The 26,953-nt window shown below is 33.8% G+C and overlaps 1 long non-coding RNA gene and 1 pseudogene across 2 annotated transcripts; both read right to left on the bottom strand.

Annotated features, from left to right (window-relative positions):
- Positions 1-12,351: 12,351 nt before the first annotated feature.
- On the bottom strand, positions 12,352-16,866 carry LOC111393612. 2 transcript variants are annotated; one of them, XR_002702455.1, is made up of 4 exons: positions 16,694-16,866; positions 14,675-14,761; positions 12,973-13,253; positions 12,352-12,477 (listed from the first exon to the last, which is right to left on the bottom strand). It is a non-coding gene; the product is annotated as an uncharacterized LOC111393612 (long non-coding RNA). The 2 variants fall into 2 exon arrangements; XR_002702454.1 differs by lacking the exon at positions 12,352-12,477 and having other exon boundaries at positions 12,603-13,253.
- Positions 16,867-23,189: 6,323 nt separating this feature from the next.
- Positions 23,190-24,926, bottom strand: LOC111394074 (annotated as a pseudogene).
- Positions 24,927-26,953: the final 2,027 nt, after the last annotated feature.

Raw genomic sequence — 26,953 nt, 5'->3', positions numbered from 1 at the left:
AACTTGAAGGCTTAAACAAATGAATTATTGATATGGATCGCCAATATTTTAGTAATAGTATCTACTTTTTAATATTTGTATATGTTGTTAAATTAATTTTATTTGACAACTTATTATTTATATGTTTTTGCATTGGACTTCGTTGATTTGTAAAAGCTATGATTGAATATGTTATTAGTTGTATTTACGAAAAATTGCAACAGTAGTTCCTAACCTTCTCAATTTTTACAGACTTTACCCTTAACCTTTGATTTGTGTCAACAAAGGTTCCAAACATTTCATAAATATGTACCTGGAGTCCAACTAGATGGAAACCATCAATTTGATCATTAGTTGACCAAGAAAAGTGGACTTGGACCAATTTTGACCAAAGGTAACTTTGTATTTTAACCCATAATAACCAAAACAAAATAAAATAAAATAAAACTATTCATCTTCTTCTTCATCCCCCTCATCCCACCCACCCAAGACAAAAATCAAAGCCTCCACCACCCACTGACGGCCACATACAATTTCCAAACCATTACGAAAGCTAAACCGTTGCAATTATCTCCGTTTGTGATCGCCACCACACCTTTCTTCATTGCTATTATCCATTTTTGGGATCGGCACACCTTTACCACACCAGCAATAAAACCTAGCAAGGTAATTTTCTCGCTTTTATAGTACATCCTACCTCTACTCAAAGCCCAAAAGGTACACCCATTTTGCCAGAGTTCTACTTCTCAGAAAAATAAAGCTATGACTAAATTCCTAAAAAATGAAGCTATGGCAGTAAGAAGAGATCGAAAGTTGAAAATCAAAATTGATAAAAAAAAATAAAAAATCCAAAGAAATTGATGCTCAAACTCTGAATTCTTTGTGCTAACTTAATTTGGACATACCTTTTAGTAAGAATTTTTCTTTTTCTTTTGGGAATTTTTCTTTTGTTTTTTTCATTTTAAAGGATTGTAATGTCCCAAAATTTCATAGATTAGAATTTAATTTATGTGTACTATATTTTAATATTTTGGAAGTTTAGGGACTAATATATTTATATAAAGTAAATTTCAATATTGTCGGACGGTAAAATGTAGATATTGACGAAACGACGATAAATATATGAATATTGGGCTCGTTGAAAAGATTGTAATTAATCATGCATGTTAGACTCGAGAAAAAGTTAATTTACATTAGTGGAGTCCAAGTTATCGAGATTGAAAGATATAACTTTAAACTTATATTTTAATTGATTATTTAATGCATCTAAAATTTTGGTAAGTCACGTGTAGAATGATTCTTTGGTGGTTGGTGTATATATATAAGAGAAAGAAACTTTATTGATTCTAGTTTCAATTTGTTGGCCATGTATATGAGATGTATTGCTTGTTGAGTGGTGTAATTGGCTGACAAGACTTAGTCAATTATTTTATTTCAAAAGTCCATTTCCCAATTTTTATCCATACTACTATCCTACTTCTACACGTTTCCCCAACTACACACCCGCTTTGTTAGACCAGATCATGGGGTGATATATTTATAGATATAAATCAAAAGGAGACATATGCATAAGTATACACGGTTGTGGAGAGAGAATGGTGTTGAAATAAGGTAAATTACGGACTTCATATTTTATGTAGTGTAAAAGAAATCTTACTTTGTACCCTCAAAATTTATAGATACATATACATGTGGTATTGAAAATTAAAATAGGAAGTAAATTTCAAACAATATAAATCCCTGAAGCGACGAGAAGGATTTTTGGAGTGTGATTTCTTTGATTTTGTCTTCCAAAAATTTAAACAATCTAATAATGTAGGATATTAAGGTTTAGTGTTTATGTCCCGCTTATTTATTTATTATTATTATTTTTATGTTGATGAATTTTGTACTTATGAAAGTTAAAGTTATGATATGAAATGCCATGATATGAATGATATGGCCATTTTCGGTACAATGATTTGATATGATATGAGCTTTGACCAAATTTTAAAGATATGAGACAATGTGATATTCCGACACGTGTTTAAAATTATTATTCGGGATCGCACTGTTAAAATTTTATATCCTATTGAGTATTCTCATGTACTCACCCTTTTTTCTATACCTCACAGGTTAGATCGGGTCTTGTTAGAGCATGGTGTGGTTGTGCCTCATTTTTCGCTAGAGGAAAATATAAAGAATTTAGCACGTAATTTTATCTATTTTAATTTTGTTGTCATGGACACTTATCTTGATTGAATTATCGTTTGTGTTATTTGTTGGAATATAGCTATGATTTTGCAACTGCACGTGCTTATTGTTGGATTTAAAACGATGAATTATATTTCTTTTGTTATTGCCAACTGTTGCTCGAATTGGATTTTCATGCACAAGACAAGAGGAGTTAAATTATTGAAATTTGACTTAGATGATTTAATGTTTATTATAACATGTTTGGCCATGCTCAAGCAACTCATTATTTCACTGTTTGTGGATGAGGAACATCCTTTGATAAACTAGTTGGCTTGTGTGTAACTTTAATACTTTCCTGAACATTTGATGTAGGCCATAGGATATAAGAGTCATATAACTCACCTGCTTGCTTACCATCTTTGACTAATTAATTGGATTGGGACATAGTATCCAATAAAATCTGCCTTTCAGTGGTTGATGTACCCAATAAAATAATAAAAATGTGTGCCTTTCCTAAGAATGAATGAATTAATATATTAGTCTGTTAAGTTAACTTACAGAATTGTATTTGTAGCAAGCTCTACCTATTGCCATTTATACGGTTCAGAAATTAGTTCATTCATACGTCACCATTTAGCCTCTTCACTTCAAATGAATAAATCATATGTGGTTTAAAATAATATTGACCATTTTATAAATAAATCTTTTGGTAGTGATTCAAATCCTTAATTATGGGGTCGTTACAGTGTGGATATGCCTTTACAGTGATTAATTTGGTAATGGATTTTAAAGATTTGAAAGGTAATTTTGAAGATGGTAGAGGGTTGAAGTGCAAGTGGAGGAAAAGATGATTGCCAGAGGCGATGGTGGAGAAATGAAGAAGATAAAGTCAGGGTGTGGTGGGGTGGGCAGGGGTAGATATATTTTATTTTAATTTTGTTTTTGTTTTTAGTTTTATTATTTTAATTGTCAATATCGGAAAATAATCAAAATTACCATTTTGTCCCTTTTAATATGGTCAAAATTGGTCCAAGTCCACTTTTCTTGGTCAACTAACGGTCAAACAGATGGTTTCCATCTAGTTGGACTCCAGATGCATATTTATGAAAGGTTAGAGACCTTTGCTAGTACAAATTAAAGGTTAGGGTAAAGTCTGCAAAATTTGAAAATGTTTGGGATCATTGCTGCAATTTTTTCTTGTATTTATCTAGTGTTGTTGTAAATGTTTAGGATGTAATTATGGTATGAAACCGAATCGAATCGAACCGTTCCATAATTATATTTGGACCCAACGGTTCCACTTACTAAATACTCGAAATTTTCGGTTCGGTTTGATTGTCGCTGAACCATGCCTAGCTCTAATTTGCGATGTTACATTTTCTCATTAAAAATCTTATAAGGAAAATTTTGTGGAACACAACTTCTATTCAGGAAAAAAGAGTAAAACGCATATTTTGCTCCACTAGAATCACTTGAGATCTCTGAATTAACACCTCCCAATATTGTGCTTCAACTTCTCAAATGTTACAATGAGTAATTTTGCAATCATAAATATGCTAGGTTGTCTTTGAATGAATTTGTTGAATATCATTATCAAGGTCATGGGTAAAAAATAATTTCGGTGAAATATGTTTTGTTCTATCTCTTTTAATAATCCTTCTTTGAGTTAACCTATACCGAGGTGTCGACTATGACATTCAAATCTTGCAAATTGTGGCACCATCTAGGGTACTTTTGTGAGTCCTTGGAATGGGAACTATGCATGCAATATTGTCCTTATACATTTTTTCGGAGTTTCTTTGTTGGAAGACAAACTTCATATCTCTTGGATGTGTTGAATCGTTAACGTCAACCATACACATTATCTACTTATTTCATTGGTTGCAAGTAGCATCATGATTTAAAGAAGTTGTAGTCAAGGTTTGATTTGTAGATCTCCATGATACAATAGTATAGCAACACTTTAATAGAAAACATATTTGAGATCGAGCTTTATGTGGATCGGATAAGTACCCTACATTAGCATAACCTATTATTTCAATTTGAATTTATTGGAGTAATATAAATCAATGTCAATTCTTTGATATAGATAGCAAAATACATGTTTGATTCCATTCCAATAACAGCGAGTTGGGGAATTGTGTCTTGCTAACAAACTTAGAGAAATACAATATCTGGTCTTATATTATTAGGAAGATAAGAGTGTACATATGAAACTAAGGTACGATACTCCAAGGTTAATAAGTTCTTATTTATCCTCTCAGTGATGGAAAGGATTATTTTCACAAGTAAACGGAAAATCATTGGTGTACTCAATGGATACCAACGAACAGGAACTACGTCAACTAAATGTTTAATTTGTAGGAAAAAATAAAACTTTATTTTTCCAAGATCTTTCGTTTCAAATTCTCTTTTTTTAAAAATAAAAAAAAAATACCACCTTTGAATCTCTTTTGAAGTTCTAGTAATATTTACATCAACCACCATACAACAATATAACAAATATTGTTGAGAATTTGTTCAAAATCAATATAATGTTGAAGTGTGAAATGTTAAAACTAAACGGTGGAAGTGGAATATTAAAACTAAATGGTGGATGGAACCAAACGGTGGAATAAAACAATAAAAAAGCCAAACGGTGGCCCAAGTTCTTGGCTCATGCAACGGCATGAGCGCATGAGCCGACCGCATGGCCACTTACCGAAAATTGGAGAGGCTGCCTGTGATGTTCCATGCGACCACATGGATTAATACCATGCGGTCGCTTGGGTAAGAAATCCGTCCGTTGTTATATTGTTTCTTGCCGTTGAAGGTTCAAATTTTGGTGGCTTTTCATTATGTTTGGCACCACTTCAAGCAGCTATCATCCATGGCTATATATAGGTGATTTGTGATCATTTCAAGGGTGTGAAAAAAAAAAGACTGTTAAAAACATGAGAGAAACACCTTTTGATCCAAATATTATACCACATGAAATCAAACCATTGATTCCTTATTCATATTCAAATCTTCGTTGTATTCTTAAAGTTTTGGAGGATCATGCTTATGCTTTAGCATTAGATCTTTTACAAGGCTTGATATAATCCTACAGACAGTTTGCCAAAATCTTTAAGCATCTCAAACAATCCCGAGAGGAGGCAAATATAGTTTGAGGACAGCGATTACGCGTTTGAGCCTTCATTTCATTATGTTCTTCATCTTCTTGATTGTTTGGTTATTGGTTCCTCTCCAATTTCCTCGGTGATGCAAATTTCTCAACAATCTCAAACTATCTTTTGGCGATGGAGAATGAAACCACTTTGGCGACAATCAAGTTGATGGATTGAGATCTTGTTCGTGAGGATTGTTTGATGGCTCAACTTGTAGGAGAACTTGAGTCCAGATTTCGTGTAAGTCGAAATTGCTCTCCAAATTCGCTAAGTGAAATTACATTTCAATATTACACATACATGTGGATGTGTTTATTGAATTCTAAAAAATTCAATGTGCATTAATAAAATATGATTCATGTTGGATCTTCGATCTAATGAAAAGGTGTCCACAATTAAATGGACATCATGAAAGAAACCATTTGATTTTTTGCACCGCCTTTATGGAAATAGATGAATCAGTCTTTACATGTATTCATGATATTCTGAAAGAGGATTTAATGATAACTATTGTCACATGCATGATAAGTATTCTAAGATACTGCCATACTGGTTCTTTATTTGGCATATTTAAAGAAAGTGAGGAAGGCAATGGACTTTAATGTCAGAAGCATATTCATTTCATTAAATGGCATATTTTGAAATTTTTTTATCCGACGGTGATGGTCAGATGATCATGAATTTCCATTAATCTGATTAAATTTCCACTTGCATTCTTAAACTGAAGAATTTGTCATATTAATATGTAATTGAGAAAATGCATGAATTTAGCCTCTGAATGACAGTATGTTTCTTTAGTCTGAAATGCCAACAATCATGTTCCTTTATGATAAAAACCACCTTAAACTCTGTTTAAATATTTGACTGACCAGCCGGCAATAGAGAAAAATGCATGTAAGTTTATATATGTTGGCATAATTCAATAGTCGGCAGAGAATGGTACTATTGTTGGTCGAACATGTGTGGCTGCCTGTAATCAGTTAAGGACCATGAAAAGGTATTTATGGTTTAAATGGATTAAATGGTGACTTTTCAATTTTGCAATTTAAAACCATTTGTGAAGTTGACAGTTTTGTTTATTGGGGTTAATGTACTAGCATGTTTGGTAATAAAATTCTGAAAAACGGCCTTCCTATAAAATCCTCTATGTTTCACGAATAGTTTGAATGAATCTCTAGTGATTGTCTTCTCCTAATCGAAACCTCGCGAAAACACTTGTCAGCCATGGAAGGGATAAATGAAACCCAATTGTGCGGTTCGTAGTAAGGTTTCTTCGGGATATTATGGGCACATTTATGTCTGATCGGTGGTAGGCGGTGGAGGAAGTTGCTCAACCGCTGACTTATTATAATAGGAAGTAAGTAAAATGGGTGTGGTGCATTAATATCAACTAATAAAAGATTCATGAAGATGGGATAGGATCACAACATGTGATCATACAAGCTGGCATATTTTCTGGACAAGTGCATGTGATTCAGATTACTAAATGGTGACTCCTGATGTTTGGTGACTAATTTTCGAATGTGAAAATTGTGTTTGCATGGCATATGGTCATGATAGCAGTATTAGAATTTTGTGAAAGAAATTCTAAAACTTCAAACATTGAATCCATAAATCTATTTGGAATTGATCTAGTCACCAGATGGGTAAAATATTCTTGAGAATTTATTCATGCATTGAAAGACCACAAGGGCAGTGATAGAAGGAGGCTACCAAATATTTCAAAATGGATAAGTACTTTCATTGGAAGAGTACTAATTGTTTTTTGGAATTCCATTGAATAATTATAAATTTTCTACGTGATATATTTGGCCCAGAATAAAGCATGTGCGTGATTTTGCTTTGTTATGGAAATTTGATTTTATATATGGAATATTATGAAATATTCTAGGACCAATTTAGATGAAAAATATGTGATTTTCCAAAAGTATGGCTTATTGCATTTTGATAAATGTTACTGCATGTGGAAATGAAATAAATTGATTAGTCTCACTTCATTGTGACATCTGGGAATTGTTCACATATATGGGATTATAATATTGGAAGAATGCATTTGTTGAAAATGTTTGAATTTCCATTTCTTTGTTGAAGTATACGGGAACCGGAAAATTCTAAAGTGTTAGACTTTTATGAAAGAAATTATGTGAACTTTCATGACCAATTCCTTTACTAGAAAATGGAAAATTACATATGGATTAATTTATCTCACTTTGTTGTAACATTTGGAATGGTTCATATGCATGAATGTTAAAGAATGCAATTTAAATCAACTGTAGTGGCTAAAGATCTATTTGACCATGGTTGTTATTCGGTGATTAATTCCAATATATGGGCTATCACATTTGCTTGGATGATATATCCACTTGAATTGCCCACATGTTTCCATAGGGCACCATTTACTGCACAGTGCATTTGCCATTAAGTTGGCTTATGGACTTCAAGGTGCAACTAAAGTACATCCATATTTGTGTTTCGAGACTAGTCTATTAATATTTAATGGGTTTAAAGGATGTGCATAAATGTGGAAGGATATCTACTATTTGTTGAAAGCTCATGAAATTTCATGACTACTTATTCTACTAGAATACGAGAATCACTTGATAAACTTGATGGTTGATTTCATGTTCTATTAAAATGATGATAGCCACAAAATTAAATGAGATGATCTTATACAAAGTTGTGTTTGCATATAAATGTGACAAAATATGATTTTGTCCAAATGTGAATAAGGTGAACATATGCCTTATTGTTTGATATGATATAATCTCGTCGAAGTGACAAAGTGCAATTCTTGTTAAACAAGAAGCATAGTCTTATTCGAGAAACCAATTGAGTTGGTTTATGCTTGGAAAGGCATTATTGGTCTATGAGATGACCTCGATCAAATCGTGTGATCAAAATTAAAGATAGTTGGATTGAAATATGTTGTGACTTAACAACCACTATCTGAAAGTAACTAAACTTTCACGAGTATTATCAAAGTGATAAGAAAAACTATAAAAGAGTTGATGAACTTTAAGTTCAATTGCAATCCCAAATGTGGGGGTTGACATATTGAGGAACTCTATGTTCGAGTATAACCCGAAATGTGGGGGTTAACATTAATCTTATGAACTTATATAAGAAGTTCAAAGTATATAGATGCAACATTACAAGATTGCATAAGAATTCCTAATTGAGGAATTGTGGGGGTAACTTAGTTTAAAAAGTTACCGTATCCTTTATCTTTTAATCATAGAAATACATCTATGATGGAGAAAAGTAGTTAAGGCCTTGTAAGGATGAAACACACTAAGTCTAAAGTAGATTAAATGGGTAAACGCTGATTGTGGTGCTTGGAAAATCAATAGATTATTTAAAGAATATTCATTGAAGATCATTGTAATAATTCAATGATGATAACTGAATACCCAAGTATTAAAATCCACAAATAGAACTAATTGGCTAGTGTAATGAATTAATGGAAATCATCCAATGACGTTTTAAAAATCAATAAGGCTTTACATAAAACGAGTGAGAAACATGTGGCTTCTTGGTAGTGACAAGTTATATCTATCAAATGAATCGATCATTGGCTAACTATATTTTGATAAGATACTAAGTTACATAAAATGAGAAGTAAAGACATATAAGTCTTAGAGGTGACGTCACAAGGAAATTATCAAAGGTGGAATAATTTTCGAAGAGAATTTAGCGGATCATTTAACTAGACCACTAAATAAAACTTTAGTGGCATTTACTTCAAGTAGGATGGGGTTGAAACTCCTAATCTATAAAGGTCCACCAATGACGGCAACCCTACCTGTCATTACTCAAAAGGTAATCCACGGGTTCAAAGGGAAAAACAAGTCATTCGATATGTGGGATGGTTGCAGCATTATTGAAATCCACATTTACCTTATCCTCAATAAAATAATGCTGGTTGTTACTGAAATAAGGGTTGAGCATTAAAGCTCTTAATGAAATTCAGTGCTAAAAACACAAGTATCTCAAAAAGTAACAAAGATACTGGAAGAATTTCACCTAAACAAATTTTGAGGTAGTACTGCCTCAATTGACAATAAGTGTTTCTCTCTTAAAAGTTTGTTGAATAGGATGAGTGCAAGATCATAACAGTGCTAAGCGAGTTTTGAGGAACTTGAGAACACGTGGTATTCGTGTGCGTGTTCGAATCGGTATTTCACATGGAATAACTGGTTCAAAGTTACGGCTACCTTTGATTCCGACTATATTGTTTGGATTACACTATGGCTAGATTCAAATCGAAAGATATCTAGTCCTTATGCATGAGCATCGTATGATTTGGATATGAGACTTTATTAAATTTTGAACAAGTGTGGGATTGTTGAGAATTTGCTCAAAATCAATATAGTGTTGAAGTGTGGAATGTTAAAACTAAATGGTGGAAGTTGAATATTAAAACTAAATGGTGGATGGAACCAAACGGTGGGATAAAAACGGTGGAATAAAACAATAGAAAATCAAACGGTCGCATGGGTAAGAAATCCGACCGTTGCAATATTGTTTCTTGCCGTTGAAGGTTCAAATTTTGGTGGCACCTTTTGATCAAAATATTATTCCACATAAAATCAAACCATTGATTCTTTATTCATATTCAAATCTTCTTTGTGTTCTTAAAGTTTTGGAGGATCGCGCTTATGCTTTAGCGCTAGATCCTTTACAAGGCTTGATATAATCATACAAACCATTTGCCAAAATCTTTAAGTATCTCAAACAATCCCGAGAAGAGGCAAATATAGTTTGAGAAGAGTAATTATGCGTTCGAGCCTTCATTTCATTATGTTCTTCATCTTCTTGATTTTTTGGTCATTGGTTCTTCTCCAATTTCTTCGGTGATGCAAATTTCCAAACAAACATAGATCTTGATTTCTTTGTAATTGCTTTAATCAATAAAAGGATCTCCGTAATTTAATCAAATAAATATCCATTGAACTTGAATGATATGGTTTATGTATTTTAAAATCCATCAAAAATTTTCATATAGCTATCATTATCAAGCAATCCATGTAAATAAGTTGTAATCACATCCATTAGATGCATCTCAAATCTTTATCTCAAGGTTTCATTTTTTTTTCTCATTTCATTTGCCCATAAATACCCATTTATATTCCTCACTAGCTTTATACCTTCAGGTGTTTGAATTGTAGGTTTGAAAACTTTTTCGTTTTTCTAGTTATCCACTTTTGCTTGGATTGCATTTTTCCAGCTTGGCCAATCATTTCGATTATGGCATTCTTCGACGAACTATGGTTCCACATCCTTGCTTTTATAGTGAGCGCTATATCAAAAATATTGTCAACAATAGTTTCTTTTTAGTTCCATCTTCTTTTCGTAGTGCCATAACTTATTGAGATCTCTTCAATTTTGCTAATTCCATATACTTGAACCTCTTATTGGTTTTATCAGTACTTATGTGAGCTTCTTGAGTACCAAGCCCCTCGAAGGGATCATCTTGATTGCTTATTCTTCTTGCGTTCGGGGATTTTTAACTTTGGAATCAATTGTTCTACCATGCTTTAGATTCATTAGTTATAACATGGATGGACTATCCTACAGAGATGTCAATTCGAGCTAGAATATTTAAAACTAGAAGTTGTGAAATGGTTACTCTCATTGATTCAGTAAATTCATCTGACAACTAATTTGCTTACTTTGCAAATGAATTATCTTTTGAATCTGTTGCTCACATTGTTTTACACAATGATCAAAACAAGATAATGATGATGAATTCAATGTAATGTCTTTTTCCAACAATTTTATTTCCCCTAATGCTGGGAAGATCATCATGTCAAAATGGCAAATATCACCTATTAGTGGCTCAAGATATTCTATTATAGATGGAGATTCAAACCCAGTATGTATTCTCAATCTTTTTTAGGACCCATCTTAGTGCATTGTGGTAGGACAAGTGGTCTGTATACCGTACAACCAAAAATCCTTAAATGAGAAATATCATGCTCCTAACCAAAAGTCAATCATAATGGGAAGAATTTATAGTAAGATTATGCCTCGTTGTGCACAAGTGTTGTTGCATGTAAAATAGCATGTCCCCAAGCGGAAACAGGGTGATTTCTTTTCATCAATAAAGCATTTAATGGTTAATTCTGCTGGATCAATTTTTTGTATGAACATTGACAACATAACGTTCAAATTTTATCTCTTTTTTCATACAATATTCGATAAAACTTTGGGATAAATTCACTATCATTAAAAGATAGATTATCTTGATTGGTGATTGGTAATTGTGCTCTTAATCAAATAAATTGAGCAAGCATGTGACCATTGTGTATATGAATCTATCAAAACCATTAAATATCTAAATGATGAGATGAAAGGTGATTGTGCCCACATAAATCATCTTGAATGGATACCAACTCTGATGCTATCTGATGTAGGGTATGTCCACCAATTTGTCCGAAATTTATAGCTCATGACAATAATATATTCACCCTATATCACCAATAATCAATGCCAATAATTCATCCCAATACCTCTCCATTTTATCCATCCTATTTAAATCATGCTCATGCATTAGATTTACACTTAACATGCTCTAACACAATTTTGACTCGTTTAATACTACATCAAAAAAGGGCTATTGCAACGGTCAAAAAACATTGCAAAAAGTCATTTGCAACGTTTGAGCGTATGTTACGAAACTTGCAATAGATAGTCTTTTGCAATGTTTTTTAAACGCTCCAAAGGCCAATCTAGGAAAGATGTTGCAATAGCCTATCTATTGCAAGCTATTGCAACTTTTTTAAAATGTTGTAATAGCCTATTGCAACATTTAATAACATTGCAATAGATAGGCTATTGCAACATTGGAAAGATGGCTATTGCAACTTTTAACAAATGTTGCAATAGATAATTCACATTTTTTTTTATCTATGCTTAAAGCACTACTAAAAATCCTGTTTTTTGATCAAATAAGTCATTCAAAACTAACAAACATGTACCACCAAAATAATGAACTAACAAACATGTACTCATTAAATTTGTAAAATATTCAACACATAATGTTTTCCAAAATAAAAATAAGAGTCTCCAAACATGTACTACCAAAATGTAATTAGGAAACTACAAAAATTGAAACTTAAACTTGACATCGTCGCATGTTACTTGACCAATACCATAGCCACTGGAACAATTTCTGTCCAATGAGCTTTGCATTAATCTCACTTCAAAAAGAAAATTGTTTTTGGAAAAAGATCAGCCTACAATCAACGAGTTCTGTAGAGGTGTTTTTAGCCAACAACCACTGAATAACAAATAAACTTTTAAATAGAAAAACTTCTCCTTTTTATTAAGATATACTTAATTGTGATAAATCAAGACAATCACAAAGGCATTTCAGGCTTAGCACAAAATCATGTTACCAACACATTAACAAATTACCCACTACAAGAATTCTAACCTCAACATAAAATCATGTTTCGACCATTCAATAACAAAAAACTTATTGAATGAAACCTAAGAATTAAGCAAGTAACCTATTAATTCTCACTGCCAAAATCTCACTAGCTAACCAACCAATTACATGAAACCACTTCATACGTACCAACCAACCAACCAACACTAAATACTATTTGAAATGGAAAGAAAACGAAAATAAGACGCTTATATGTTATAAATCCAAAAAATATACCTTAATCAATAAGTCTAATGCTGCTCTTTGGCCAAGTGATTCCCATGGAATTCATACGTGAGTCTGTATAGAGTCAAATTACCCATATAGACTTTCTCAACCCAAACCTTCCAACAGTCTCGACCAAGTGGCAAGTGATGCACCTTTACACTTGGGTTTGTTGTGGCAATCTTCCTTTCTATTATGACTTCTTCCTCCTCAAAAATGTACCAATGCAACAATTGACATCTAGCATATGTCTTGGGGGTAGTACTTTCTTGGTTACCACTTCCTTGGTGTGACTACAAATTCATAATAAACGGAAAGTATTCTTTTTAAAATTAGAATGTTACAAACTGAATATATATTAGATAAACATTTAACAATATAGGAAACGGAAACCACATTCTGTATAATGATACAAAAATTACAAAAGTTATTATACATGTAATTGGCTATATAAAGCTATATAATCATGAAATGTATAAAAAGTTACTACTCATAACCTGCACAAAAAACCCGATAAATGTTTACATTTTTCTTCTAATGCCCCCACCCTTTGTGCCTGAATTTGTAATTGGCTTTCAAGTTCTCTAACACTCCCACTACTTTAGAGATGGGGACATTTACTTACTAGGGTGTATTGAAGCTTTTGCTTTTCCTACGTGTCTGTGGAATTAAGTCTGTTGACACTTGACAATGAAGAAGAACTCCGCATTAAAATTTAGAATTAACTTTTAGTCCACTCTTTTAATTGATATTGTAACTTAAGAAAAATAAGGTCATCAAACAGAAGTACATAAAATGGTATTTCACTTTCACCTTTCGGCTCCCACTTAAAGCTTGATGTAACCTTTTTTAGCCGAATAACGTAGGGCTAATGTTTTCCTACACATCAACATCATGCTTTTGCCTTTATTTTTCATAAATCCTTTGGAAGAATGATATCTTTGTTATGTGCTATTGTGAGGTTTTTGGGGATGTCTAAAGTCAGGCACTGAAGTATGTTTTATTGAGAAAGCAAATCTGACTTTGGAAACATAGTAGAGCCAGTGATAGTCAAAATTATTTCAAAATTTTAAAATATAGAATGAATTATATTCTTACTTTTATAGTTGTCACTACTATTGTTTTATTTCTGGAAAAAAGTTTATTGGTGTTACTTTGAAGCATGCAGTTCTTTTAGAAACAGAAACACTTAAAGTGATTAGTGATGGTGTTACAATTGCCCGTTCCATAGAGCTTTCTACTGCAATTGAGAATACAGGAGTAGTTCTAATCAGGATCGATCCTGTGATTGTCGGAACTTGAGGCGAAGTCTGTAAATTAGGCCCCTTAGCGAAAGCAATGTAAATGTGAAATTCAACGATGTATTATACGATTCATTGCTAACTTAAAAAATTAACATTAAAAAAAAAAACCAAATATATTATAGAAAAGATTTATATTATAGACCATCAAAACCAACAATGTTATAAACCATCAAAACCCATGTGTTATAACATTGTTGTTATAACACGTGTTATAACATTGTTGTTATAATACTCAAGATTTATATTATAAACCATCAAAACCAACAATATAGTCATTATGTGCGTTTGTGCAATTGTTGATCCTCCAACAATCAATCATATAAGCAGACCAAGCTACGATTATATAAGCCGACAAGGCTTTAAACATTTTCAATCTCTTCAATAACAAGTTAGGGCAAGATATTGCTTACTTGAGAAGTAGAATTTCGATGAAAATTGTGGAGTTACACCTTCGAGAATTCCACTGTCACAACTAAAAAAACTCACAACTAACGACCCTGAAACGAAAATTTCACATCAAACGCTAATACAAATATGAACATGATCATCAAACTTAGGGAAATAACAATTGCACAATTTGCCTGTCATTCTATCAAATTAAGTTATTCAAATTAACTATAAACTATTTTACACTTACACATGATAAAAGATAGCATTAGGAATCAAAATTCAAACATTCACTTTAGCCCACCTCTAATTTTTAATCTCAAATTGTTCAAAGAGATAGAGAGGAAAAAATAATCAGTTTATAGAGAGGAAAAAATAATCAGTTTATATGCTCAATCTCATTTATCCACTACTACCCTAATCCTTTTCACTTGCATATGGATTCCATTCCATCAAATAAAGTAGGCAATCCTTATCATTTTTGGCTTACTCTTCTATGCATTTATCGAGGGGATAATGTCCATTGTCGCCAAGAGCCAATACTAGTAGTACTAGATCAGTAGATCTTCTAGTGTGCCAATTTCAAGATTTGGATTTAACACAGTAACACTCAATTTGCAATAATTACACAGTAGCACAGTAACACTCAACCCTCGTCACTCAGCCATTAATTACGCAGTACTACTCTCCCATTTTAATTTGCTATAAACCCTCTTCAAAGAACTTTAACACAGTAACACTCAACCCTCGTCAACCATTCCATTCCTTTAATCTTTTTCCCTTCCCAACAGTCAACTCTTTCCAAGAACTTCTCTGAAACTCAATTACAGTATACCCCACAGCACATGTACAATAAAAAGGACTATTTATCAATTAAAATCAAGCCATCAAAATTATAATAAGTAAATACCTAAATGTAACTGGTAAAAAACTAAAAGAGTTGAACTCATTAGGGAATGGAACTTGAGCTCACTGGTTTGACACCAAAAATGCCCAGGCCCCAGCCAGTAGCCTCTCGACAGAAGGAGGCCACTCGGTGTTTGAACTCACTGGGAGTCTGAGACAATGACCAGTGGGACTCAAGCCTCGAGGGTCCGTGCCTCCATCGCTCCAGCGAACTGTGAAGCCAAGCAGCCAACTAACCAAGCGAGGAACTTGAAAACTGAAACTGGAACTCTAGAAGACTAGAAGAGTTGAAGTCTGGATCTCGAAAGTCTGGAACTGGAGCTGGAAGAGGAATAAGGAGAAGTCGAGCGAGAGAGAAAATGGAATGGATTTCAATTTGGGAATTTTGGGAAAAATGGATAATGGATCAGGATACGGGCTTGAGCTTGAGAGTTTTAGGCTACTCTTAGCTGGGTTACCATTGTTCAAATAATAATAAAAAAAAAAAAAAAAAAAAATTGGGCCAACAATATGAGGCCCCCTTGGATTTTGGGCCTGAGGCACAGGCATCATCCGCCTGGCCTCAAGATCGAGCCTGGTTCTAATCCAATAGGTAAATTTAATCTGCCGTAATGTTTATTCCACTGCATTCATCATTTTTGAAAAACGGTTCATGTGCTAGTGTACTGTCCGTTTACATTCATACTGTCCGTTTACATTCATCTGTCATACATATTGCAGGTTGCAACTCCATCAAAATGTGGGAAAAAAAACTCTTATTTAGCATCTTCTTTACTTCTTTAGATTACAATTACATAATTATAAATTACTCACTCAAATATGAAAAACCCTAATCATACCAAAGAGGGAACAATGAGACAAAGTCACACAAGGGCAAACTGCAAAGGCCACTGTAAACTTACTCTAGAAACTAGAAATCATCAAAACTTCAAATCCCAAAAAAGGTGTTTTTCCACTTTCCATAGCGATAATAAAAATTAAATGAAGAGTGAAAATTTTAGTCAACTTCTTGCCTTCTCCAATCTTTAATCAGTTTCATGGTTCCAAAATCAAACTTCTAAAAAGCATTAACAACCATCGGCCCACCACAAAGAAAAATCCAAGATTCTGAAATTCTAAAAGCCCAAGAAAATCACCTGATTTACGTCACAAGTCATGCCTCACGGACCACGGTCAGTGGGTCACAGACTCATAGCCTCAACGGCGACTCGTCACTCGTGGTTGTGGTCCTTGTGGAGGAGAAAGCCAATGGAACCGTCGAACTGACTCAACCAATGAACCGAGGAAGCTAATGGATAATATCAAATGGATTGGAATTTAGAAATGAAGTGTTTTAGGTTTGGGTTTGGATTATAAATGGGTATTGAAATTACAATTTTGTTTGGGCCCAAAAATGGAGTTGGGTCAATTTTATTTAGACACAGCCTGCTCACATTTTGGTGATACGGGCTGCTCACAAAAAATGAATGGGCTAAACCCAAAAAAAAAAAAAAATACTAATAGATTTGGGCTTGGGTGAGAGCACTTAAAAAATAAGCAAAAATCGACCCAAACATCGATTTGATTTGGTTCGATCGATTTTGGTGGGTTGGTGATGAGGTTTGTGTGGAGGAACATACACTTGCATTTATAAAATGCCTAGATGGTCGGCGTTCGAAGAAATTGGCGTAACTTTTGCATACGATGTTTATTTTGGGCCAATAAACCCATTTCGAAAAACTCGTGACAATTCTGGATAAACTCGATTAGGAAAGGGCCGGAGAAACTTTCTAGTTATGAATCGGGTATAGAACCAATGGGTGACGCTTGGTTACAATTTCGAATCCGTTATTATATGTTTGCTCTCGTTTTTGTTGTTTTTGATGTTGAAACGGTTTTTCTTTATCCATGGGCAATGAGTTTCGATGTATTGGGTGTATCTGTATTTATAGAAGCTTTAATTTTACAAATAAAGCCCAAGGATTGACATTCCATTGCTGTCATTTTATATGTATATGGTTACAATTATCTACGCTCCCAATGTGCCAATGATGTAGCACCTGGCGGACTGTTAGCCAGTGTGTATCATCTTACGAGAATAGAGTATGGTGTGGATCAACCAGAAGAGGTATGCATAAAAGTATTTGCCTCAGTGATGTATGATGGATTTTGACTGTTTGAATTCATTTATTAGGTCAAAACGGCATTTAAAGTTTTGCAGTTTATTATTTTCCGTATTTGTTAATCTCGCGTAGTAGCCAACCCCATTGAAAGACTGCTAGCCTAGTAGATTATCTATTCTTTTCATATTTACAACTCTAAAAATGTCTCTTATGATTTTTGGTTCATGAAATAAGAAAAACGTTTGTCTCTTGCATTCAATCGGCTTGAGTTATTAGTATCGTGTGTTTGTAGATTCAATCTGCATCAGTTAGGTTGGGGTTTGCCCACTTCTAGTTGTGGTAGTTAAAGTCATCGAGAGGCAGAGGTGCAAGACTAAGGCGTGGAGAATGGCGAGGCGAGGTTGAGTTGGGAGTTAAGGCTTGCAACATTTTTCTCTTGAGCTTCTAAATTGAAAGGCCCAACAATCCAAAAAAAGCCCATTAAAGGACTGCTGGCCCAATAGGTTATCTTTTGCAACATTTAAAAAATATCGCAAAAAGTCTACCTTTGGCAACGTTTAAAAAACATTGCGAACTGTATCTTTTGTAACGTTTAAAAAATGTTGCGAAAAGTCTACCTTTGGCAACATTTAAGAAACGTTGCGAAAAGTCTACCTTTGGCAACGTTTAAAAAACGTTGCGAAAAGTCTACCTTTGGCAACGTTTAAGAAACGTTGTGAAAGGCATTTTTGGCAACATTTAAGAAACGTTGCAAAAAGTCTACCTTTTGCAATGTTTAAAAAACGTTGCGAAAAGTCGACCTTTTGCAACGTTTAAAAAAACATTGCGAAAAGTCTATATTCTGCAACGTTGAAAAAAAGTTGCAAAAGGTACTTTTCGCAATGTTTTTTAGATGTTGCAAAAAAAAAAACTTTTCACAACTTTCCAAAAATGTTGCGGAAAGTATCATTGGCGTCATTTATTTTAAAAATGTCGCCAAAACTCAATTTCATTCACTAATTGCAACATTCCCTTATTGAGATGTTGCAATAGACCCTTTTAACAACACTTAACTACCGAATGTTGCCTTTTATGTGTTGCAATAGACCATTTTTGGTGTAGTATAAAAACATCATCTTGAAATCTGTATGCTCATTGAGTTTTAGTTGGATTGAATTGCTATTTTAAATTTCCGATTCCATATTAAAACTAGGGGTCCATATTAAAAGATTAGCCCAAAGGATTATATATTATGTATTAATTTTATCATTATTCATATTTCATTGTAAGATTTACTCTTAAAAAAGACAAAGATCTTGAGATATTTAAATAGCAAAGAAAGGGAACACATACGACTTGTATAAGCTATTAATGTATATGTACCTGAAACTACTTTTATAGGTAAATTCCCAGCAAAACGAAATCAAGAATGGGATTATTGTGCACGGAAGGCCATTGATATTTTGTATAATTGATTTTCTTGTAATTCATTATACTAGTCATAACCGACTAGGCTCGGACCAACTGCTATAATATTGTCCATTTTCTCATAATTTGAAGGTATGGCACACATGCTAGGCTTGGACTAATGATGCAGCACAAAACAAGAAATTCAAGTAAAAACTTTAAAAAATCAAAATTTGAAATCCACCAAATTATGAAAGAAGAAACTCGCCAAATTCTATTAATGAAAGATGAATGAAACAATGAAATAACACCTTATTTATAAAGGTTTTTATGAAAACCTAGTTAAAGATGATTAAAATTAATGGAAATAAAGTTTAAACAAATTAAAATTGAAAAGAATTCAAAATAAACTAAACGATAGAAATAGCACTAGAACTTTAAATGGTAGCTTTGGGTCCTAAACTAACTCTAATGGCCAAAATCCATCGTATATCATGGTTAAGCGATGAGTATTACTCGTCTTGTCGTCCTTTTTTAGGAATGATATTTTAGGCCAATCCTAAAATCAAATGTTCCCTCTGTACTATTACTTTTTTCTCCAATTCACCATTAATTCTCGATTCACACACTTGCTCCTATAACCCTAAAGTCAGGATCATCTGCATAAAATTCTTTGAAGCACTCAAACTCAACAATTTTCTATGATAGTGTGGCCAATAAAGAAGCTCTTCGACATGGTTAATCACAAAAGAAAAATTATGGAGGAAAGTCACCCATTGAGCATACATCTTGTTGAAATGTTTCTAACTATAAATAAACTTCATGGCTTGGTGATCAGTGAACAACATAAACTCATTTTGTACAAGGTAGTGTTCTCATTGTTTTAAAGCTCACAATTGTATAGAATTCTCGAACATAGGTACTCCACTTTAGCCTAACATTACTAACTTTTCAAGATAGAAGATCACGATCTCTTCTTTTGAGAAATGACAGCTCCAACACCTACACTACTAGCATCACACTCCACCTTAAAGATCTTATTGAAACTTGACAAAGCTAATACTAGAGCTATGCACCACTTATCTTTTATTAGGTGAAGCTCTTATCTTGGTCCTCTCCCTAACTGAATCCTTTGCTTCAAAGATTCTGTGAGTAGTGCCACAGTAGTGCTAAAATGCCTGATAAATCGTTTGTAGAAAGTTGCTAAACCGTGAAAAACTCCTTATTCTAGAAACTGATTTTGGTATTGGCCAATCTCAGATTGCTTTCATCTTCTTTTCATCCGAATGCATACCATCCTCACCAATCACAAAGCTTGAAAACAATAGCTTATATATGCAGAAAGTGCACTTCTTCAATTGTACAATTGATTTTCCTTCAATATGTCTAGGACTTACCTCAAGTGAACTAAGTGACCCTCCTTGAATTTGCTGTAAATAAGTATATCATCCAAATAAACAATAACAAAAGACCCAATGAAAGGACAAAGGGTTCATTACCTTCATGGACATACTTGAATCATTTAAAAGTCCAAATGCATCACCAACCATTTGTAAAGTCCATCCATACTCTTGAAGGCAATCTTCCATTTGTCCCCAACTTTAATAGGAATCTAGTAATAGACACTGCTAAGGTCTATTTTTAAAAGACCTTAGAACCCCCAAACATATCTAACATGTTCCCTAACTATAGAATGAGATATCTATACTTCATTTTTTTCTTATTGATGGCATGACTGTGAACACACATATGTTACTTTACATCCTTCTTTAGCACTAGAAGGACAGGTACTGTACACGAACTTATGCTCTTCTTTATGAATCCTTTCCTCAAATAGCTTCTCAATTTGCTTCCTTAGAATCTTGTTCTCCTTCGGACTCATTCGGTAATGAGGCAAATTTAGAAGGCCCCAGGTATCAAATCAACCTGGTACTAAATATTCTTCATAAGAGGTAACTCATTTGGTAATTCACCTCAGACGAAACACCCCCATCTTCCTTATTTGCAATAAAAAAATCCCTTAACTACAACTAGATAAAAACAATCAGATTATCTTAAAGACTCTACAATCTCCTTCTTATTACTTGTAAGGGTAAGGAAACTCTCAATTCATTGTTAAGTAGATTTCTTCGCCTGTTTGAGAGAAGCTAGAGCCATCTTATGACTGCCCCATGGAATGAGTACTACATTATTACTCCTTTCGAGAGTTGAATCCATATCAAACTGTCATAGATGAGCCAATAGGATGTGGCAAGCATCCATGTCTATGACATCACTGGAAATAATATAAACAAATTACTTTGCGAGTTTCAACAACTTGAACAAAAGGATCTCTCTTCAATGAATCAAGTAAATAAGGTTTAAGATGGTTCTCAGTCAATAATTTAACAAATTCACCAACCTCTTCGACAAAAAGTTCTCTAACTTTCGTTTTCCACAATCACTTCACACACCTTATTCTTGATAGAACAAAATGAACAAAAGATGCAGTGACATTGTCCCTCCTCCTTAGGTGACAAAAGGATTAGCTACAGTTCCAAAGTGAGCATTTTTGTGCCTTCTTCAATAGCATACTCTACTCCCTCATACTCATCTTCCACCTCAGTGTCATCTCTCCTCATCCAGTGCCTCTAGTTCCACCAAATTGCCTTGTTTTCTTTTAGGACCCAGTGCCTCTAGTTCCACCAAATTGCCTTGTTTTCTTTTAGGACAAGTATTAGAATGATGCCCAAATTTGTAGCAATATCAGCTATAACAAATATCTCCTGTAGGCTTAATACATGGATTTGCATTCTGAGTTGTGCCTCGAGTCTCACCTCTATTCCAAACCAATACTATTGTAAATATTACTCCTGTTAGGATTGGCTAGGGTTTGTTGTGGGGTCTTTCATTTGTCTAAAAGAACAGATGACGATGTTTCGACAAGTGAGGGCCTCTATATGAAATCACCATCTTATCAGATTCCATTATCTTCGCTTTTCATTACCCTATTAATAGCTTCCTACAACATCCAAATATTCTGTAACCCAATTCTATCTTGAATGGCCACCTTCAAATACTGGTATAATTGGCTATTTTTTTATTTTCGGATTCTGACATATTGTTCCGCTCCACCAATCTCATATATTCATTGGTGTAGTATGATACTATACAACTGTCTACGTGCATCTCAAGTACATACGATATAAAATTTGTTCATAATTTGCAGGTAGAAATCGATCCATCATAGACTGCTTCATCTTTCTCCAAGTCCAAATTCGATTCTTTCTCTGTCTCATTTGAGCATTCTATAATTAATCCTACCATATTGATGTGACATATTTAAAATGAAATGCCGCCATCTTAATTATCTTGTCCTCTAGAACATCTATAATTTCAAAGAATCTTTCAACCTCTACCAATCAATCCAAGAAATTCTCGATCTTCATGTTTCCAAAGAACGGGAGAATGTTTGCTTTAATTCAATAATCATCAAAGCCATTTCGATTTTGATGATTAGAATTCTGCAGCGGCACTTCGATCTCCTCATCTGACTTTGACTTGTTTTCTTCGATTGGATACCTCCTATAATTTCCTCTTCAACCTATAGGCCCAATGATTCGTTCATTGTTGACTGCTAGGTATTCATTCTGCCCATTGTTTCCAACACCCCCATAGAAATAGTTGACGAATCTCTCCGATTTGAGTAGTAAGATCGTCAAACCGTTGATTTGTTGCATCAAAATCTACCCTAGTAACTGGTATGTCACCCATCTTTATGAATTAAAGATATAGATGAGGAAAAGCTTGCTCTGATACCACTTGACACATTGCAAAATAAGTAATTCAAGTGAAAATCTTAAGAACTCGAAATTTGGAATCTACCAAATTATGAAGAAATAAACTCACAAAAATTTATTAATGAAAAGATGAACAAAATAATGAAATAACACCTTATTTATAAGAATTTACATAAAAATCTAGTTTAAGATGACTATATAAAAAAATAAAAAATAAAAAAATAAAAAAAATAAATCCAAAATAAGCTAAATGACAGAAATAGAGCTAAAATATTAAAAAGTAGTTTTCGAGTCCTAAACGAACGCGAATAGCTAAAATCCATCGTACATCATAACGAAGCAATGTGTATTACACATCTCGTCGGTCTTTTTTCGAAGTGGTATTATAAGTCCAAATCAAAATTCAGATGTTCTCTCTTCACTATTTCTTTGTCCAATTTTAACATTCTACTTCCATCTATTCAACAATATGTTCTGCATCAACTAATAAAATCAAATCAAAACTAAATTCAAAAGAAAAATAGTTTCTTTCCTAAACAACTTCAAATATAATTCCCTCGTTTGGCCCCCATTAATTTCCTCCAAACATCTTGTATAAGCTTTGCATTGGTCGTTCGATCAGTCCACTGTGGAAATGCCACCACAAGAACACCGCATGCTAAACTCTCTAACGTCGAATTCCAGCCACAATGAGTCACAAAACAACCCAATGAAGGGTGTGTTAGGACCTCAAGTTGTGAACACCATGGTACTATTTTTCCTGTTTTTTCCAACTCATCCAAACAACTTAGTTTGTCATCATCTTTTTCTTCTTCTTGGTTCTCATTTACTCGTATAACCCATAAAAATGGTCATCCACACTCGAGCAATCCTTTAGCAATCTCATCCAGTAGAACTTTTGGGAGCGTCGAAAGACTTCCAAATGACACGTAAACCACAGAAGATTCAGGTTTCGAAATCAACCATTGAAGATAATCGGCAGATTTGTGAAAAAGATCTCTACCAACGCCCTTATCCAATGGATCCTTTCCATCCAAGAAAGCTGAAGGCATTAAGGGTCCAATCCCGATTAACTCATAATCTTCTATCACCTTAAGTGCATCAGGCTCTAGTGCATCGAATGTATTCACGAGAACTTTTGGCTTTGTTTCAGCATCCAATGTCTCTATGTGCTCTTTAAACAACGAAAGAGCAAAACTATGCTGACGGCCTCCACCTGAAGGAAGAATCAAGGATGGAAGGTCACGTCTAGCTAGCAATGGAAGTCTAGGCAACTGGATTGCCCACGACGGGTCCTCAGAAGTATTGCTGATTTCTTCACCATAGCCATTGAAATAAGAGCAATATATATTCCGCACAGTCGCTGTTTGAATCCATAGAACAGAACTTGGGATGTGGACTTCACGAGCCACCACTTTAGCCCACGGGAGCAGGAGACTGTAAACTAGGCACGTAACCGGGTGTCCTTGCTCGGCACGGGCAAGAATTGTGTTCCTTAATGCTTCGGAACCGTGGTTTCTAATCTCCGTCATGTGTTTCTGATGATCATCACCGATTTTGAAACCATCGTCGAATCCATCAGAAAACGCCACAAAAGTAATACCGTTGGTGATGTCACCTGTGCCTTTCACTATGTGCCGCTGGGCGTATAAACTTGTTACAAAGGTGACTTCAATGCCACTCCTGTTAAGGGTCTTGGCAAATGTAAGCGATGGATTAATACGGCCTTTTGCAGGAAAAGTTATTAGAAGCACATGAGGTCGAGCCATTTCAAAATTTGTGCTCGGGAAAACGATAAAAATTCTACGGTTATTTTGTTGTATAGAAACGGGTAGATAGAATGGGGGTCCTTTGGCATATAAGTGGACAATTCAGGACGTTTGAGATGACGATTTGCAGACAAATTTTTTTTGTTACCAAGAATTGAATGGATTCTGGTTGGCGTTGAAAGCAAATTTCAAAACCTAACATTTTTATTTAAAAGTACCCAGTAAGACGTGTGCAGTTTCTATAGACAATTATAGAACAATAAAATAAACACTTCATATCATATTTTTTATGGAGTATATCGATAATCAAACAAGACACCCATCAATAGCACTTTGAATTTGCGAAAGGATATCACATTTTGTTATAAAGAACCTAATAGAGTTCACATTTCATTTGGTCAAACCCACAAATCCATTGACAATTCATGCATATTTATATTATTAGATGGGTACTATTTATTTTTGTGGTAAATAATGTGACCTCTTGCATGGTATTTAATTTTATAGGAAACTAATTGAGTTTTGAAATAATTAAGATAGAGGAGCTGTGTTTCATTAAAATTGGATAGTATAGATGTCTAGAATGTAGGTAAAGTTTCACTATCAAATCATAACTATCAATTTGAGTTATAAGTTACATAGGACACACGAGTGGATCAATTTATTAATTGGTTCCATTGAATTGGAATACTAATATAAGAATTGACAGAATAAAAAGTAGTGTTTAATTAAATTAGGGTTAGCTTTAAACTTTATCCAAATCAATGTAGGAATACAATTAACAGTTAACCTTTATCCTACACAAATCATGGCTCTCATAAAAAATGTAAATCATAAACCAATTTTAAAGAAATTAACAATTAAAATAACTTCTTCGGACATCAATATCTTGAGCCTAACTTATGTGAATTAACTTTTTTCAAAGCCTAAAATACATGATTTATTATGATCTATTCAACATGCGCAATATTAATATGCTAAATCTCACTATATCAAAATCTAATTATTTGACACAAAAAATATATAAATTTAAAACATATTTCACTTTAGTCCCTCAACTTTTCAAAATTATGTAAAGGTGCCATAAGAATTTTGAGATGTTACACATGTTTCGTTCTCTCTCTCTTTTAATAATCCTTCTTTGAGTTGACTTACACTGAGATATCGACTATGACTTTCAAATCTCGCAAATGGTGGCACCATCTAGGGTACTTATGTGAGTCCTCGGAACAGAGCCGGTCCTGTGTTTGATGGGCACTAAGGCGAATGATAAAAAATAGGCCCACAACGACAAAATTCAAAGGTGTATTATGCGACTCATTGCTAACTTAAAAAACTAACATTAAAACAACAACGAAATATATTATAGAAACGATTTATATTATAAACCATCAAATCAAAAATTTCAAACAATTAGTTAAATACTATTCGCCTTACTGTTTTAGAGGCAAAAACATCAATCAAATCTGAATAACTTAGTTGCTCAACCGTTTCTTTTTCTATTGATAACATAGCCAACCCGTTTAATCTTTCTTGCGACATAGTTGATCGGAGATAGGTCTTGATCAACTTTAATTTCGAGAAACTTCTTTCTGCAGATGCAACTGTAACGGGTATGGTTAACAAAATTTGGTAAGCAGTATAAGCATTTGGAAAACAAACATCCAATGTCTTCAAATATTGTAGCACTTCAATTGCTCTTGTTGCTTCACTTGGTATACAACACCTCAAGATTTGTAACTCCGAACATAAATCATCCCCACTGATGTCCGAACGCCCATCATGTTGAAGATATTTCTCAAGTTTCAAATAAGAGTTCAACAAACTTGAAAAAGTTGCACCTCTTAACCTCTTCAAATTAAATAAAAATCCAAATGTGTCATCATATTATTTGAATTGTTCAAATCGAGTCCTCAGAGAAGATAGAGCTCGATCAATTATAAAAATAAAGTACTCAACTCTAAAAGATTCTTCAGCTGATTGTTTTACCTCATCACTACTGCTTTCATCAAATTATTTTTTTCTTCGAATTATGTGTTTTTCTGTAAATACAGCTTCAATTGCCACTTCGCTTGCCTTTTTTGTCGCTTCATCTTTGGCAATAGCAAATCCAATTTCTCTGTATTCTTCAAGAAATGAAACAAGTCTTTGCAAGAGGTCGATAGCATGATCAATATCCATGGATTCGGTTTGAAGAAATTTACTCACAATATTGACAGCATGCAACAATCTGTACCAGATTATCATGCCAAACAAAAACTCAAAATTTTGAAGTTCATGTGTTGCTAACGACTCGGCTTCACTCTTCACTTTAGGATCTTCATTACTTTCTGCCAAATCAAGTAATGCATTTCTTATCT

This window comes from Olea europaea, chromosome 4, assembly GCF_002742605.1.
Source record: "Olea europaea var. sylvestris chromosome 4, O_europaea_v1, whole genome shotgun sequence".
In the NCBI taxonomy this organism is placed as follows: domain Eukaryota; kingdom Viridiplantae; phylum Streptophyta; class Magnoliopsida; order Lamiales; family Oleaceae; genus Olea; species Olea europaea.
Note: the sequence above shows the minus strand (reverse complement) of the source record. Positions and strands in the feature narration are given on the sequence as shown.